The sequence below is a fragment of the Littorina saxatilis genome, linkage group LG15, assembly GCF_037325665.1.
Source record: "Littorina saxatilis isolate snail1 linkage group LG15, US_GU_Lsax_2.0, whole genome shotgun sequence".
Classification (NCBI taxonomy): Eukaryota; Metazoa; Mollusca; class Gastropoda; order Littorinimorpha; family Littorinidae; genus Littorina; species Littorina saxatilis.
In genome coordinates, this window is record NC_090259.1 from 19,824,551 (window position 1) to 19,842,050 (window position 17,500).

A 17,500-nucleotide genomic window follows, 5' to 3' on the forward strand; every position below is an offset into this window, starting at 1 on the left:
GTGTGTGTGTGTGTGTGAAGGCTGTTGATGGTTGGCATGCATCCAAGTGAAAAGATGCTCTCAACTTCATCAGTAAAGCCTGGTATTAATTGGGCAAAGTCGACTTCACAAAGTCCACTTCAAGGAGCTCGCTGCACGAAGCTCTGGCACTGAATTTCAGGTAAAAAGACTTCGCGAAGTCCACTTCGGCTTCAATTAAGGAAGGCCTTTAACGCCTGAACAAATATTTGATGGTGCACATGAGCGTGTACACGCGACGGAAGGTTTCCTTGGAGAAAAAAACACCCACTCTAACTCAATACCCATGGTCAAAATCCTAAAAACTCAATGCAAAAAGGTTCAATGAGATACTCAGACTAATAACATGAAGATTTTTTCGCTCTAGCATTAATGGAGCTTTTCACAGACTTCCTTATTGTGAAAAATTGAATCATTCGCATCAGCCGAAGTGTTTGAAGCAAGAGGATGCAGGGAATCGCTGAACATGAAACTGTTTCTGCCGCGTGAAAACGGTATGCTGATTATTTCAGAAATATGAAACATGTTCTGCCGTCATAATTGCATGTCGTCGAGAATTCCGCTTTCTGTTAAGTACTAATGTCCATCAACAGAGGTATTATGTAACAGCAAGATACTGTAATAGTATCAATTTGCTAGGTATTTAAAAAGACATGAACCAAATGTAAGAATGTCAAACTTCTAGGTTTTTTGTTTGTTTTTATATTTAGTCAAGTTTTGACTAAATATTTTAACATCGAGGGGGAATCGAAACGAGGGTCGTGGTGTATGTGCGTGCGTGCGTGCGTGTGTGTGTGTGTGTGTGTGTGTGTGTGTAGAGCGATTCAGACTAAACTACTGGACCGATCTTTATGAAATTTGACATGAGAGTTCCTGGGTATGAAATCCCCGAACGTTTTTTTCATTTTTTTGATAAATGTCTTTGATGACGTCATATCCGGCTTTTCGTGAAAGTTGAGGCGGCACTGTCACGCCTTCATTTTTCAACCAAATTGGTTGAAATTTTGGTCAAGTAATCTTCGACGAAGCCCGGGGTTCGGTATTGCATTTCAGCTTGGTGGCTTAAAAATTAATTAATGACTTTGGTCATTAAAAATCTGAAAATTGTAAAAAAAAATAAAAATTTATAAAACGATCCAAATTTACGTTTATCTTATTCTCCATCATTTGCTGATTCCAAAAACATATAAATATGTTATATTCGGATTAAAAACAAGCTCTGAAAATTAAATATATAAAAATTATTATCAAAATTAAATTGTCCAAATCAATTTAAAAACACTTTCATCTTATTCCTTGTCGGTTCCTGATTCCAAAAACATATAGATATGATATGTTTGGATTAAAAACACGCTCAGAAAGTTAAAACAAAGAGAGGTACAGAAAAGCGTGCTATCCTTCTTAGCGCAACTACTACCCCGCTCTTCTTGTCAATTTCACTGCCTTTGCCATGAGCGGTGGCCTGACGATGCTACGAGTAAAATGGCATTGCGTTTCATTCTGTGAGTTCGACAGCTACTTGACTAAATATTGTATTTTCGCCTTACGCGACTTGTTTGTTTTGCTTTGAGATTTGTTTGTTGTTGGTTCTGTGCGTGTGTGTGTGTGTGTGTGTGTGTGTGTGTGTGTGTGTGTGTGTGTGTGTGTGTGTGTGTGTGTGTGTGTGTGTGTGTGTGTGTGTGTGTGTGTGTGTTTCTGCTGATTTGATCAGATTGCATTGCCTTTAAGTATAGCTGCAAAACAAAACAAAGCAAAACATCACCACCACCACCAACAACAACAACAACAACAACAACAACAACAACAACAACAACAACAACAACAACAACAACAACAACAACAACAACAAACAACAACAACATTTACAAACAACACTGCTTTATACATTTTTGGAATAACGAGAGCATTTTCTTTTTTTTAAATCTCTGTTTCTCTGTTGTTGTTTTTTTTCTCTCCTGCCTAAACTTTTTGTTGTGCAAAGCATCTTTTTCTTTTTTTCTTTTTTCTTTTCTTTTTCTGCTGCTGTCAATTGTTTCCTTTGATTTTCGTGAACTTTTTACTTTCATTTCCGAATACCCTGTCAATCTCGCTAACTTCTTTACACGCTTGGTTTCTCCTCTTTTTTTTGCCTCTGCACTACCCTAACTTTTAGCTGTTCCTGGTTTGGCATGTTGCTTTCTTCTGTCCCTTTTTCTTCTGCTCTTTGTTTTTTACGTGTGTGTGGGTGGGTGTTTGTCTTCTTTTTCCTAATAGAATGTGTATTGTTTACTTTGATTTCCGGCTTACCTGCCAGTATGTCAATCCGTGTCCTTCATTCTGACACTTCGAGTTTGTGTGTGCGTGTAATTTATTTTTTCAACTCAGTTTTCCTATCTTGGGTTCTTCTCCCACATTATTTTTTTGTTGCTTAAAATGGCCGTGCTTTCTGTCTTTTTGTTTCGTTCTCCTGTGACTTTGTTTTCGCAATCGATTGGTATTTTTTCTGTACATTTTTTGTCAGCTACCCTACTTTGTGAGTCTTTTTATCCTTCTTCTTCATCCTTACATATTATCTTCTTTTTTTTTATTCATCCGAACTGTTGTGTATAAAAACAACTTGCCTTGTTATTTTATACTGCTCGATCGGTCTTTCTTTCTCAATTTCGTTTTTCTTCCATTTTTGCGATAAAAAATGTACTTTCCACTTGTATTTCCAGATACTCTGTCATTCAATATGTCTAATCTTGATATAATCCTATTTTCTTAACGTCGCGTACACCCTCCGTACTTTCGTGTGTTGAAAAAACAAACAATCAACTTACATTGCTAACTTATTTCTCTTCCTTATCCTTGAAATTTGTTCTCCTTTTTTTGTCTCTACTTTTTAAGCTCGGTTCCAGCTACTCTATCAGTCAGCCTGTCTAATCCTTCTTCATTACTGTAAGCTTGGCATGGCATTAAAGACTTTTTTTTTTTAAATTGCTTTTAACAAAAATATACTTTTGTTTCTTTCGAGAGGGAAAAAATCACCAGGTTTCGTACAAACCCTTGTTATTTCTTTTTATTTGTTCTTCAAGTTGTTTTTCTTTCATTTTTGTTTTATCATAGTACTTTATTTGCTTCTTATTTGCATTTCCACGTACGCTGAGAATCGGTCTGTCTAATCATGACATGGCACAATTTGTTTTAATCACACTTATATATTCTTCGTACTTTCGTGTATGAAAAAAACCCTGAGACATTGCTATTTTATTTGTCTTTCTTTCTTCATAAAGTTTTTTGTCCTGCTGTTTTTATCGCACTTTAGAATTTATGCACTTTTTTACTTGTTTTTCCAGCATCCTTTTTTAGTCAGTCATCGTTATCTTGGCATGGTATACGTTTTTTTAACGTCACATTTTTGCGTTTACCTTCCGTACTTTCGTGTCTATATAGACAGACACTGTCTGGTATTTTTTCTCTCCCAGGTGTATGGTACTATGTGTAATCTTTTTACTTGAATTTCCACCTGGTCTATCAGTTTGAAAGTCCTTCGTTATCTCGGCATGACACTATCTTTTCTTCATCACTCCCCCCCCCCCCCCCCCTACTATATCCACTCCAAACTCGAACCGTTTTTTTCTAAAAATAAAACAAAACCCAAATTAATGCAATTTATCATTTCTCCGAAATCCTTCATGATTTTAGTTTTCTCCTTCGATTCTTTTTTTCAAACAAGATTTATGTTCCTTGCGATCCTCCCTTGCCGTTTTATATGCCCCCCCCCACCCCCCCGTTGACTCCAGTCTCTTCTTTAAAGAACATATTTTTACTCCACTATCGATCTCTCTTCTAGGCCAAACAAAAATATATGTTGGTTTAGGGTAACGTGATCAAAACACGGTCGGCTTTAAAAAAAAAAGTAAGTAATTTAGTCTATTTTAAAGGAGGTTACTTGCCTTTGTCTCGGTATGGTTCGCAAAATGTGCCAAAAGTTTTTGGTTTTTTTAGAAATGAAAAAAAAGTTTTAGGGTCGGCGGAAAAAAATAGGGTCGGTCGGGTTACCCTAAACCAACATTTTGTTGTTGTTGGCCCTATCAATCTACTTTGGGATTAGAGAATGCCAGACAATTGTTTTTCGTGAAGAAAAATTACCAGAACAAACAAAAACACACACGAAAAACACACACACAAAAACACTAAAATAAAATAACATAAAATAACAAGAAGGGCAAAGCCCATACGACTCACATGCTTGACCTTGACCTTTACATGACCTTGACCTTCAGCTAAACCTAGCAATGAGCATCATACACTAAGAACTGCTTTACACATTTTTCCTACCAAAATACATGTGACCTTGACCCAAGGTCAAGGTCATCTAAGGTCATGCAACACAAAGCTGTTAATTCAAGACATAGGAAGTACAATGGTGCTTATTGGCTCTTTCTACCATGAGATATGGTCACTTTTAGTGGTTCACAACCTTATTTTGGTCACATTTCATAAGGGTCAAAGTGACCTTGACCTTGATCATATGTGACCAAATGTGTCTCATGATGAAAGCATAACATGTGCCCCACATAATTTTTAAGTTTAAAACAGTTATCTTCCATAGTTCAGGGTCAAGGTCACTTCAAAATATGTATACAATCCAACTTTGAAGAGCTCCTGTGACCTTGACCTTGAAGCAAGGTAAACCAAACTGGTATCAAAAGATGGGGCTTACTTTGCCCTATATATCATATATAGGTGAGGTATTAAATCTCAAAAACTTCAGAGAAAATGGGAAAAATGTGAAAAATAGCTGTTTTTAAGACAACATTTATGGCCCCTGCGACCTTGACCTTGAAGCAAGGTCAAGATGCTATGTATGTTTTTTGGGGCCTTGTCATCATACACCATCTTGCCAAATTTGGTACTGATAGACTGAATAGTGTCCAAGAAATATCCAACGTTAAAGTTTTCCGGACGGACGGACGGACGGACGACTCGGGTGAGTACATAGACTCACTTTTGCTTCGCATGTGAGTCAAAAAAGGAAGAACAAAACAGCCAGGTGCAGACAACGATACAGACAGATTAGTAAAAGACACTTCTTGCTCTCAACATATCAATAGAAACAACAGAAAAAAGGGAAAAACGTAAGAAGAAATATTCCAAGAACAGACACTCTGATACACCCTACGTACAATGTGTCTGGAAACACCTCCGCGCGGAGGGGTTTTGCAGCCAGCTCAGCAAAGATAAAGAGGGAACATTTTCTCGGTTCGCGCGGCAGCAAGCACTATGTCTCTAGACTGGATAGCGGATATATGCCATTCCTTATTCCCTCACATCTCTTGGGAACTGAGGTGTTAACGGACGAAGACAGCGACGCCCAAGCCTTTGTACACACTGAGTTCAAAGTGGCGTCGCTCTGCTGCAAGCTGCAAGTCAGTCTAGCTTGTTCTATACATATACAAATGATGCTCAATGTTTAAATGCTTATGTTATAAGTTAATCTTAGTAGTGTATGTACTGTTCAATTATGCTTAATGATCGTGTGTTTGTCTTATTAGAAATGCGATGTGGTGCCAAAAGAAACATGTCCATGTTTGTGTAAAATGAAAATGGACATTAAAGTGTTCTTATCTTATCTTATCTTATACTGTTAAACGACTAGTACCTTATCGGAGCTCCCGTGTCCGAATAAGCAAGGCTGCTTCTGGTGCTTATCATATTCGGCAAATTCTTCTGCCGAAACGTCCATACAAGTTTACACACTTTTCGGAAGCTTAATTCCGCACCGGCGCTAGTGACACGTGCACAGCCTGGGTGCCGTATGCTTATGGAGGAAATGAGAAACCCTGGAAGTCAATGCATACCTTAGAAGTGGTAACTCCCAAAGTTCACTTCCCAGCTGTTAACTATGCATGAGCTGATTTGAACGCCGGAGTAGTCACTTCGAGAAGACTAAGGTTACCTTGCGAGTAATCATGCTGGTGTCAGGGCACGCTGTCTTTTCTCTCTCCCCCAGCCGACCACGAAGGGCCATATCAGGGCGGTGCTGCTTTGACATATAACGTGCGCCACACACAAGACAGAAGTCGCAGCACAGGCTTCATGTCTCACCCAGTCACATTATTCTGACACCGGACCAACCAGTCCTAGCACTAACCCCATAATGCCAGACGCCAGGCGGAGCAGCCACTAGATTGCCAATTTGAAAGTCTTAGGTATGACCCGGCCGGGGTTCGAACCCACGACCTCCCGATCACGGGGCGGACGCCTTACCACTAGGCCAACCGTGCCGGTCACGCTGTCTTTTGGCTGATATTAAAAGGGCGAAGTCGACTTCGCAAAGTCTATTTCACAAAGCACGCTGCATGAAGTTTTGGCACTGAATTAGGCCCCCCAAAAAAAGGTGTGGTTACGGTAACATAGCCAAAAAAAATAGGGTAGGTAGGTAGGCAATCACTTTTTTTTTTTTAACTTTTTTTTCTAATGTACATGTGTACAAATTAAACCTACTTGACAGGGAAATAAGTGTGCGACACGGGCGCTTTCGCTTTCATTGCGTTTTTTGCACTTTTTTTGTTTTTTTTTGTTTGTTTTTTTGACAAATGTAATAAAAAGTTATAGGATCGGCCCCTAAAAATAGGGTAGGTCGGGTTACCGTAACCACACCTATTTTTTTTTTTAGGCCTTATCGTTAAGAAGACTTCGCGAAATCTAGTGAAGTCAACTTCCGGCTCAATTCACGGCAGCTTTAGCTGACACCTTTGTCAATTCAGCAAAACAATCCCACTCTACACAGAAAACCATATTCAGACTCTTTAATTTTTGGTATGTGTCCAGATGGAAGGATGCTCTCATTGGAGGTATATCCCTGGACATATCTATGTTGATGGACAAGATGGTCTGCTGGGGAAGGAAAGAAACTTTAAGAGCAGGACAGCGGGTTCGTGTCCGCACAGCCAAATTGGGAAAAGGACGGGGTATGTGATGAATGCAATCATTTTGGCGAAACAAGCTGTACTTTGTGTTATTTGAGATGGGGGAGGGGCGGTAGAGGGGCGAAGAGTGTGTGCGTGCGCGCGTGTGTGTACGTGTGTGTGTGTGTGAGTGTGTGTGTGTGTGAGGGGGAGGTATAATCATGTAGCCCAGCCACTAATGCACATGACCATAACGAGGCTGGCCTCAGGGGCGACCATTCTGGACGCTAACTAGTCAAGTTATGTCCCCTGAGGTTGGTGGAGCCTGTGGCGGTGGTTGTGCAGCTGATGGTGGTGATTGCCGTGGTATAGTGTTGCTCCCGTTGCTGTGTGTGTGTGTGTGTGTGTGTGTATGTGTGTGTGTGTGTGTGTGTGTGTGTGTATGTGTGTGTGTGAGTGTGTGTATGTGTGTGTATGTGTATGTGTGAGTGTGTGGTGTATAGTGTATGCGTGCGTGTGTGTGCGTGTGTGCAGGATATGTGTGCGCGTGCGTGTCTTTCAATCTGTCTAAGCATCCTATATTTAATGCAAGTTTGCATCGGAACAGAATTCTAAGGAAGACATTATGAATAATAAAAGTAATGTACATGTATTATTAAAAGACAAAACGGAAACAAAGAATATCTTTATGGATGTTAGGAAGAAAGAAACATCGACACACAGTCAATTCTCATGTCCGTAATCAGGCTGGCCCTAGGGGCAACAATTCCGGACGCAAAATGGTCAAGTGATGGCCCCTGAGAATGGGTGGCGCCTGTGATGGTGGCAGTCGGCGCCGTTGGTGGTGATTGCAGTGCTGCTGTTGTTAGAGATGATGGTGAATTTGATGGTGGCGTTGGGGGATGATGTGGTGGTAGTGTGTGTGTGTGTGTGTGTGTGTGTGTGTGTTTATGTGTGTGTGTGTGTGTGTGTGTGTGTCCGTGTGCGCATGCGCGTGTATGTGTGTGTGTGTTAGTGTGTTAGTGTGTGTGTGTGTGTGTGTGTGTGTGTGTGTGTGTGTGTGTGTGTGTGTGTGTGTGTGTGTGTGTGTGTGTGTGTGTGTACGCGTATGTGTGTGTGTTTCATCAAGGTATCTTCCTTGCGAACACGACGAAAAAAAACCCCAATCTTTTTGAGCAGGTAAGGATCGGATGTGATTGTCCGAGTTAGATTGGATATAATCGACGAAGCAAACTCCGAACAAAAGACGAAATCCAAAAGGAATAGTACTTCCATTGATTCGCTGTCTCAGATCTGACCAGGCTATTAACATGGTAAAGACCACCCCTCAATTTGGACATAGACTAACAAAGCAACAGCCCCAGGCCAGTGTCGTCTGTGCCGAGTGGAAGGTTGTTAATGAGTTTCTTTCTTAATTGACACTAGTGTTAATCTGTGAAATCAAGTCATCAAAATGTTATCACTGCACAGAAAGCAGGCGGGATATTTATTTCTGGTACGTGCACATCCTGGGGGAGGGAGGTTCTATCCTAAACTAGTTTAACAGTAAAAAAAAAAAGCTGTTTCTTTATATGATAAGATGCAAAAACATGAAATAACAATTATAAACGGAAAAAGGCAGCCATACTAACGGATGGTGAAGCAGGAACATAAAAAATAAACACGAAAGGTTATTTAGCTAGTTTTCGATGTTGTAAGCATCATCACCATCAACACTTTAATCCACTTTAATCCAAAATTGTCCACAATTTCCTTGCAAGCGGCTCATCCTGTGCGTCAGCAATATATCCTTCATCCTGAACGCCGAACATAAAGGTTATTAAGTAGGTTTTAAGAAAAACGAGCTTGAGACAGACGCCTGCTCGGTAACGCCCACACGTTAATAAACAAGATGCATGCCTAAACGTATGAGAATTTTCACATAAAAAACCCCCATAAAAACAAGGATAAATGAGAAAATCGAAAAGAAAACAAAAGAGCACGGGTACGAATTCGAAAGGAGGGAAAACAATCTCAAGCAGATTCAGAACAAAGATACCTGACTAATTAGAAAAGAACAGACAACATGGAGCACAGGGACACCATCCCGCGCACTCCTCTAACGACGACAAAGAAAATAGGACAACAAACGACCAAAAGGGAAACACACACACACACACACACACGCACGCACACACAAACACACACGCACGCACTCACGCACACACAGCACAGACACAGACAGACACACACACACACACACACACACACACACACACACACACACACACACACACACACACAAACAAACACACACACACACAGAAGAAAACGATTGAAACTGTTCGACAACGAAATTGATAGAGGTGCAAAGACAGAAAGGAAGAAGAAGAAGAAACAAGTCGCGTAAGGCGAAATTACTACATTTAGTCAAGCTGTCGGGGCCCAAGGACTGTTATGCCGGGGTGGAAGTAGAGATAAGCGCCTACTTCCCAAGAAATGCTCCATATGGCTTCGTGTCTCCAAACACCTCTGACAGTCAAATCCAGCTTCTGGCCTTCACGTGGCGGGCCCTGTCTTCGACTAACAGGAGAAGGGATGCAGGCGGGTCCCTGGCGCCTTAAAACCAGCTGCTTCGGGCAGATGGGGCTCGTCAACCTTGGATGGTCGCTCATCTAGGAGAAGGACAACTCCGATTTCAAAACCCGCTCTGCCTTGTGTGCGCCTTGGGAAAGGCAAAGGCTACGAGAAGGAAAACTTCGACAACAAACCCGGGTAGAGTGGACTCGACAGCCCAGCAAGGCAGCTACTCTTGGGGAGGAGGCAACCCTGAGTAAGAACCTCAACCACCGAAGACGGAAGACAGCAGCCAACTTGGCGTGGGGAGAAAATCGGCTGTCTACGCTTCCACGATAATATGGCAAAAGAATCGAACGCAGAAGAAGAAGAAGAAGTCAAGCTGTGGAACTCACAGAATGAAACTGAACGAAGTCCGCCGCTAGTGCAAAAGGCAGTGAAAGTGACGAGCCTGTTTGGCGCGGTAGCGGTTGCGCTGTGCTTCATAGCACGCTTTACTGTACCTCTCTTCGTTTTAACTTTCTGAGCGTGTTTTTAATCCAAACATATCATATCTATATGTTTTTGGAATCAGGAACCGACAAGGAGTAAGATGAAATTGTTTTTAAATCGATTTCGGAAATTTAATTTTGATAATAATTTTTATATTTTTAATTTTCAGAGCTTGTTTTTAATCCAAATATAACATATTTATATGTTTTTGGAATCAGAACATGATAAAGAATAAGATGAACGTAAATTTGGATCGTTTTATTAAAAATATTTTTTTTTACAATTTTCAGATTTTTAATGACCAAAGTCATTAATTAATTTTTAAGCCACCAAGCTGAAATGCAATACCGAAGTCCGGCCTTCGTCGAAGATTGCTTGGCCAAAATTTTAATCAATTTGATTGAAAAATGAGGGTGTGACAGTGCCGCCTCAACTTTTACAAAAAGCCGGATATGACGTCATCAAAGACATTTATCGAAAAAAAGAAAAAAAGTCCGGGGATATCATTCCCAGGAACTCTCATGTCAAATTTCATAAAGATCGGTCCAGTAGTTTAGTCTGAATCGCTCTACACACACACACAGACACACACACCCACACACACATACACCACGACCCTCGTCTCGATTCCCCTCTCTACGTTAAAACATTTAGTCAAAACTTGACTAAATTTAAAAAAAGCAAGAAAGAAACATAACAGAAATAACCCCACCATTTGGCGGGGATCTACTTCATCTCATTTCCCTGGAAGCTAAGTGTTTTGCCTCAAGGAAGCTAACCCCCTGTAGTAAAACAACACGGCTCCCATTCCCTTCAACAACAACAACAACAACAACAACAACAACAACAAAACACCACAGCACTTGATGCAGAACACGTTGTTTCCCTACGTCTTCAAGATGACAGCCCCACGCCCAAGAATGAATGATCCGCACGTCCAACGCTTGTATCCACCCCGATGAATCGGCTGCTGCGGATTTCAGATTCACACGCCGGCTGCGGGCTATTTGAACTCTCTTCCAGACGCATGCGACGTGAACGCCTCAAAACATTTCTTAAACTTAGGTTGCTGTCTACAATCATCCTATGATGGCGACGTGCAGTCAGACAAACTTTCGTCCCATTTCTTAAAAACTGATTTTAAATCATAGATTATAACAGACATCGGTGTTTGTTTTTTCATGCATGCATGGTTATGGAAGGCTTATAGGATATAAGAATGGCATGGTTTTTTTCCAAAACGCGTTCGTGGAAAAAACAAAGAAAAGAAAATCCGACCTGCAAATACTGAATCCGACAATGTCATACAAGTTTTAACCAATACATAACGCTCATCATCAACACCGTTGTCATTTGAACTTGTTCACCAATGCAAAGGCAACATTAATCAGCAGCGCTAATCATAGGTGGCAGTCTCGTCGGAAGGAGTTTACACCGGCCATCCGCTGTTTCTTCTTTTTCCTGGCCCTCTTTCAGCTCGCGGCTAAAGGACTCAAATCTCCCGCAGCCGATTCAACAGGGTGTCTCGCGTCGCCGAGCCAGTGCCGCGTGAATAAAGACATTGGCATGCATGACAGCCAGCAACCCTAGCAGAGGACCTCGAGGGGCCCTCAAAAGACATCCCTCGACCATTGACGTCTATAAATCATTTTGTCTCAATGATATCTTCCTTCGAGTGGGATCTGCCCAAGCTAAATTCATATTGTATGGAATAAGTACGTCCTTACACGTGGACAGATACCAATATTCAGCAACCTGGCAAGTCTTTCCTGAATTAACTTCCTAACTGAGGATACCTGGGAAAATGATAAAAACAATATCCATTCTTCACAGGAAGCAGCCAAGATGTAGGTTTTTGATATGTGTCCATGTAAAAAGATTCATAACGTGAAAACTTGCACAGAGATTGTTGCGGCTTACATGATCCTTTACACAACGAAGAAGATGTATCTGTGAAATATCCGCAGCCGAATCAACGGGGTAACCTCGCGTCGCAGAGCCAGCGCCCCGTGAATAAAGACATTGGCATGCATGACAGCCAGGCGACCCTAGCAGAGGACCTCTAGGGGCCCCTTAGGGACAGCCCTGGATCATTGACGTCTATTAACCATTTTGTCTTAATGGGCATCAGGGAGCAAACAATTTGACAGTTGCTGATGGCTTCTATCCCTTGGCTTTCAATGGGAGGGAGCGGGGGATCATCATATCTATTCTCCTTGCTAAGGTGATCGATTCGATGACATCGTGTAAGGCTTGCTTGTCAATAGCAAGAAAATCAGAACATGTTTCGTTTTTTTCCGCTGCGGGTGATCGATGTGTGATTGCATTTTTTCCCGTTATGTCTTAGTGATTAGAGAGTTTCTACTCCAAATTCGATAGCTTTGAGAGGTGCATATATATCCTCAGTCATTGGTCATTGGCATACTAACCATTCCCAATAACATCAGGGAGAAAGCAGTTTGACAGCTACTGGGGGCCTCTATGCCTTGGTCTTCAATGAGAGGACCTTTTTTCTTTTTGCACAGAGGCTATCGACTCCATGGCATCGTCCGCTACTTGCTTGTCCACAGTATAAAATATCATTTGTCTGTCTTATGGTGGTTGCCATGTAGGGCAAATCGTGGTGGCTTAGTGATATGTGAGTTTTGGTTTCAAATGTCCTAATCTAAGATTTGCATATATAATATTCTTGGTTATTGGTCATCAACATCCATTCACCATGTTATCTCAATTGCAATTTGAGAGAAAACAATCTGACAGCTGTTGATGACTCAATTCTATTCCTTGGTTCATCCTTTAATGGGAGTGTCATCTTCTTCTTGTCATGTCAGCTGCAAGAATTATTATCGTTTGTTTGTTTTGGGGTGATCGATCTCGATGCTTCTCGTTGGGGATTAATAATGATGGGAGAGACCGTTTTGCTCCACATCCAATAGAGCTGAGAAGCTTATATCCACAATAATTGGCTAATAATGATGTCGTAAACTTGCTACTGGTGCAAAAGGAAGGATCGTCCGTCAAGAAAAAAAGAGCTGTATGGGCTTCAATGCCCACGAAAGACAGTCCATTGACGGACTTTTTACAAACTAGACGAACGATTAGCTAAGGCCGGAATAGACAGTATTTAAGAGCAGGGACCTTTCTCTTTCATGTTCCTCATCCATTGACGCAAATTCCAAGAAACTGCAAATCATGCGGACTTCACCAGTAACGCCAATATGTTATTGACCACCACACAAGCCTGTATCATGTGAGTCATCGTGAAAAGAACGCACATAATCGGACCCAAAATACATTAGACACGCATTAGGCACACATATGCATCACTTGTGTGTAACTCGTGTCAACCTTAAGGCTTCAAAGGCTAAAACTACCGCCGTCAATAAAGAACTCCATCATTGATTTACATAATCACGACGTCAGCCTCCGAAATGAACACTTGTAGACCTCCTCGATATTGCAAGAACGCGGTATCACTGAAACAATCTGACAAGCTGACTGGGTGGCCGAGTGGTAACGCACTTGCGCTCGGAAGCGAGAGGTTGCGTGTTCAGGCCTGGGTCAGGCCGCAATTTTCTCCCCCCTTTCCTAACCTAGGTGGTGGGTTCAAGTGCTAGTCTTTCGGATGAGACGAAAAACCGAGGTCCCTTCGTGTACACTACATTGGGGTGTGCACGTTAAAGATCCCACGATTGACAAAAGGGTCTTTCCTGGCAAAATTGTATAGGCATAGATAAAAATGTCCATCAAATACCCGTGGGACTTGGAATAAAGTAAAAAATTCCATCTCACACGGCATTAAGTCTCAGGAAACATGAATACACGCATGCAGGAAAAAAAAAATATGGGTAGCGCCGTATGTATGGCAGCTCGCTTTCCCCGGGGAGAAAGCAGCCCGAATTTCCATGAGGGTAACCTCACTGGACTGTAAATCTTATCCAATCCAATCCAATCCAATCCAATCCAATCCAAACCCATACTCTCGTCTTCGGGATCATCTCTGAGAAACCTTAAAGGCAAGACTCTTCTCACGAAAACAGCTCAACATCTCAGATCTGACCAGGCTTCTACTTGGGATCAGACCATCTTTTCCGCTTGGAAACATACCCAAAAGCCACATGCTGACAGCTTCCTGTCAAGGGTGAGAAGATTGTTAAGACAATTCAATTTCAGAAAAAGCAACTATAGTATCTGTTGAGAAATAACTTACCAAAAATGTAAACAGATATGTCGTGCCGAATTCACGTAATTGCCGACTTCGCGGAATCGGCAACATTTTTGCCCATTTCGCGTAATCGGCAAAACGCTGCCCATTACGCGAAATCGGCAGCGTTTTGCCGAAAACGCGTAAAGGCTTCTAAAACGTGCCCATTTTGAGAAATCAGCAGCCACTTTTTGGTTTTAAAGTTCTCAAATGCCTGAGATATCATCACACTTAGACAACTAGATACTCGAATGGATAGATATTGCAATAATCGATCAGTTATGGCAAGTTATTGCAAAAAATGTAGTTTTCGTGCATTTCCGGAGTCATGCTCGACACAGACTAACATAGACCATACAAAACATAGTAGGGAGGTAAAACAATGTTAATGCAATGTTCTGGTGACACAAAAAGTAACAGACTGGCTGTCGCTTTTGTGAAATGGGCAAATTTTAGAGGCCTTTCCGCATTTTCGGCAAAACGCTGCCGATTTCACGTAATGGGCAGCGTTTTGCCGATTACGCGAAATGGGCAAAAATGTTGCCGATTCCGCGAATTCGGCAATTCCGTGAATTCGGCACGACATAAGATACGAATCCCACTCTGCACCGAGAGCACCATTAAGCTATTGTATTTCAATATGTGTTCAAGCAGAGAGATTTATAACCTCATCCCATATATATAAAACCCTTGCCAGATCTTAGATGGGTAGCCACAACGTTTGTACCGGAAGGACTGCATTTGCCTTGAAACAATGAAAGGGTGACTGACCCAATCGAACGTGTCATGTGCCGCTTGTCCAAACCCCAGAGGTCTTTGCGCTGGTCAATCGATGCCCAGCTGAGCGCAAGCTGAATATTAATGTTGCCCTCTGCGCGGTGTGTACATACTGACCATCATCGTAGATTTTTTTTTCTTTTGGAGTGGTTTGTATTGTCATCAAATCCAGACATTTGTAGAAATACAAACAGAAACAAGGGGGAGAAAGCAAGCCAGGAGATAAGATAACAGCAAAAGTATACACATGTACAGATCATCATAGATATTAGTTCGGAAGGTCGCAGGTTCGACGGACATGGGTCAACTTTATGTGCAGACCCAGAGACGGAAGCCATGTCCCACCCCCGTGTCACCACAATGGCACGTAAAAGACCTCGGTCATTCTGCCATAAGTACCGATGGTTGATACCACCTAAACACGCATACACTTGTGTATTTCACCAAGAACCGCGAGGGCATAAAATCCGAATTATCATTTTACCCATAGCTGGTCCTTAAGAGGCGAAATATTTCGCCTGTATGACATGAAGCATTCTCTCTTTCTTTCTTTTTTTGTAGATATTTGTTATCCGTTACACCTTTCAAAGGCCCATTCCCTGGTACATTATTGCCCCAATACTCCCTCCCTACCATCACCGGTACCACATTGCTACCTCCAGTGCCATCTACAGCTCAAACAGAACCGTTGTCCAAGCGCTTCATTATATTTAGTCAAGTTTTGACTAAATATTTTAACATCGAGGGGGAATCGAGACGAGGGTGTGGTGTATGTGTGTGTGTCTGTGCGTGTGTGTGTGTGTGTGTGTGTGTGTGTGTGTAGAGCGATTCAGACCAAACTACTGGACCGATCTTTATGAAATTTGACATGAGAGTTCCTGGGTATGATATCCCCGAACGTTTTTTTAATTTTTTTGATAAATGTCTTTGATGACGTCATATCCGGCTTTTCGTGAAAGTTGAGGCGGCACTGTCACGCCCTCATTTTTCAACCAAATTGGTTGAAATTTTGGTCAAGTAATCTTCGACGAAGCCCGGACTTCGGTATTGCATTTCAGCTTGGTGGCTTAAAAATTAATTAATGACTTTGGTCATTAAAAATCGGAAAATTGTAAAAAAAACAAAAAATGTATAAAACGATTCAAATTTACGTTCATCTTATTCTCCATCATTTTCTGATTCCAAAAACATATAAATATGTTATATTTGGATTAACAACAAGCTCTGAAAATTAAATATATAAAAATTATTATCAAAATTAAATTGTCGACATCAATTTAAAAACACTTTCATCTTATTCCTTGTCGGTTCCTGATTCCAAAAACATATAGATATGATATGTTTGGATTAAAAACACGCTCAGAAAGTTAAAACGAAGAGAGGTACAGAAAAGCGTGCTATCCTTCTAAGCGGAACTACTACCCCGCTCTTCTTGTCTGATTTCACTGCCTTTGCCGTGAGCGGTGGACTGACGATGCTACAAGTACGAGTATACGGTCTTGCTGCGTTGCATTGCGTTCAGTTTCATTCTGTGAGTTCGACAGCTACTTGACTAAATGTTGTATTTTCGCCTTACGCGACTTGTTTTTTATTACCGTCGTTTGGCGAAAAGCCGTCAATCCTGAACCGTCTGACCCATGTCAACAGTTTATGTTTCTCTCTCCATGTCTATCTCTCTTTCTCTCTTATTTTCTTTTGTCACCTCAGTCTATCTCTGTCTGTTTCTTCGCTATCTCTCTGTATCTTCCACCTCCACCCTCTCTCTCTCTCTGTATCTCTCTCTCTCTCTCTCTCTCTCTCTCTCTCTCTCTCTCTCTCTCTGTATCTCTCTCTCTCTCTCTCTCTCTCTCATTGGTGCAAGCACTAAAGCTTCCGCCTTACTGGGACCTTGGACCAAAGCCTTCAATAACAACCTCTTTGACCTGTGTGTGAATTAACTGAATTAATAAAGTCCTACTCACCCCTCTCTCTCTCTCTCTCTCTCTCTCTCTCTCTCTCTCTCTCTCTCTCTCTCTCTCTCTCTCTCTCTCTCTCTCTCTCTCTCTCTCTCTCTCTCTCTCTCTTTCTGACATACTAAAGCACGCACTCGGAAAGAAAGACAGACACAGAGAGACAGCCAGACACACAGGCAGATAGATGAACAGACAGACAGACAGACAGATAGATGAACAGAAAGACAGACAGACAGACAGACAAACAGACACACACACACAGACACAGACACACACAGACACACACACACAGACACACACACACTCACACACACACTACACACACACACACACACACACACACGACACACACTCTCTGCTACATCCTTTCACAAACACGCCCACCCTCACACAACTCTCACCACTCCTGTAATACCGACCTCTACCTCAATTGCCCTCCACACCTCTTACCAACCCGTGGTCAAGGCACTTCATCTTCCGACTCTCTCAGACGTGTGGTCAAAGCTGTCGATCACAAACCGTCTGACCCATGTTGAAATTAACTCCTACTCGGGCCCCTCCGCAAAAAAAAGTCCGTAACCCGAAATCTTTGCCCCTTGGTCTGTCAAGAGAAGCTTTTTGCCTCC

General features: G+C 41.8%; 2 protein-coding genes across 4 annotated transcripts in view; one reads left to right on the plus strand and one right to left on the minus strand.

Annotated features, from left to right (window-relative positions):
• The window catches only part of LOC138948777 (uncharacterized), a 408,503-nt gene extending 402,045 nt beyond the window's left edge, over positions 1 to 6,458 (plus strand). Inside the window, exon 2 of the mRNA XM_070320390.1 lies at positions 6,421 to 6,458. The gene's annotated coding sequence lies outside the window, so the exon portion shown is untranslated. The remainder of the gene's footprint in view (positions 1 to 6,420) is intronic.
• Positions 1 to 17,500, minus strand: part of LOC138948776 (carboxyl-terminal PDZ ligand of neuronal nitric oxide synthase protein-like) — a 296,420-nt gene that overhangs the window by 78,928 nt on the left and 199,992 nt on the right. The window lies entirely within an intron of this gene.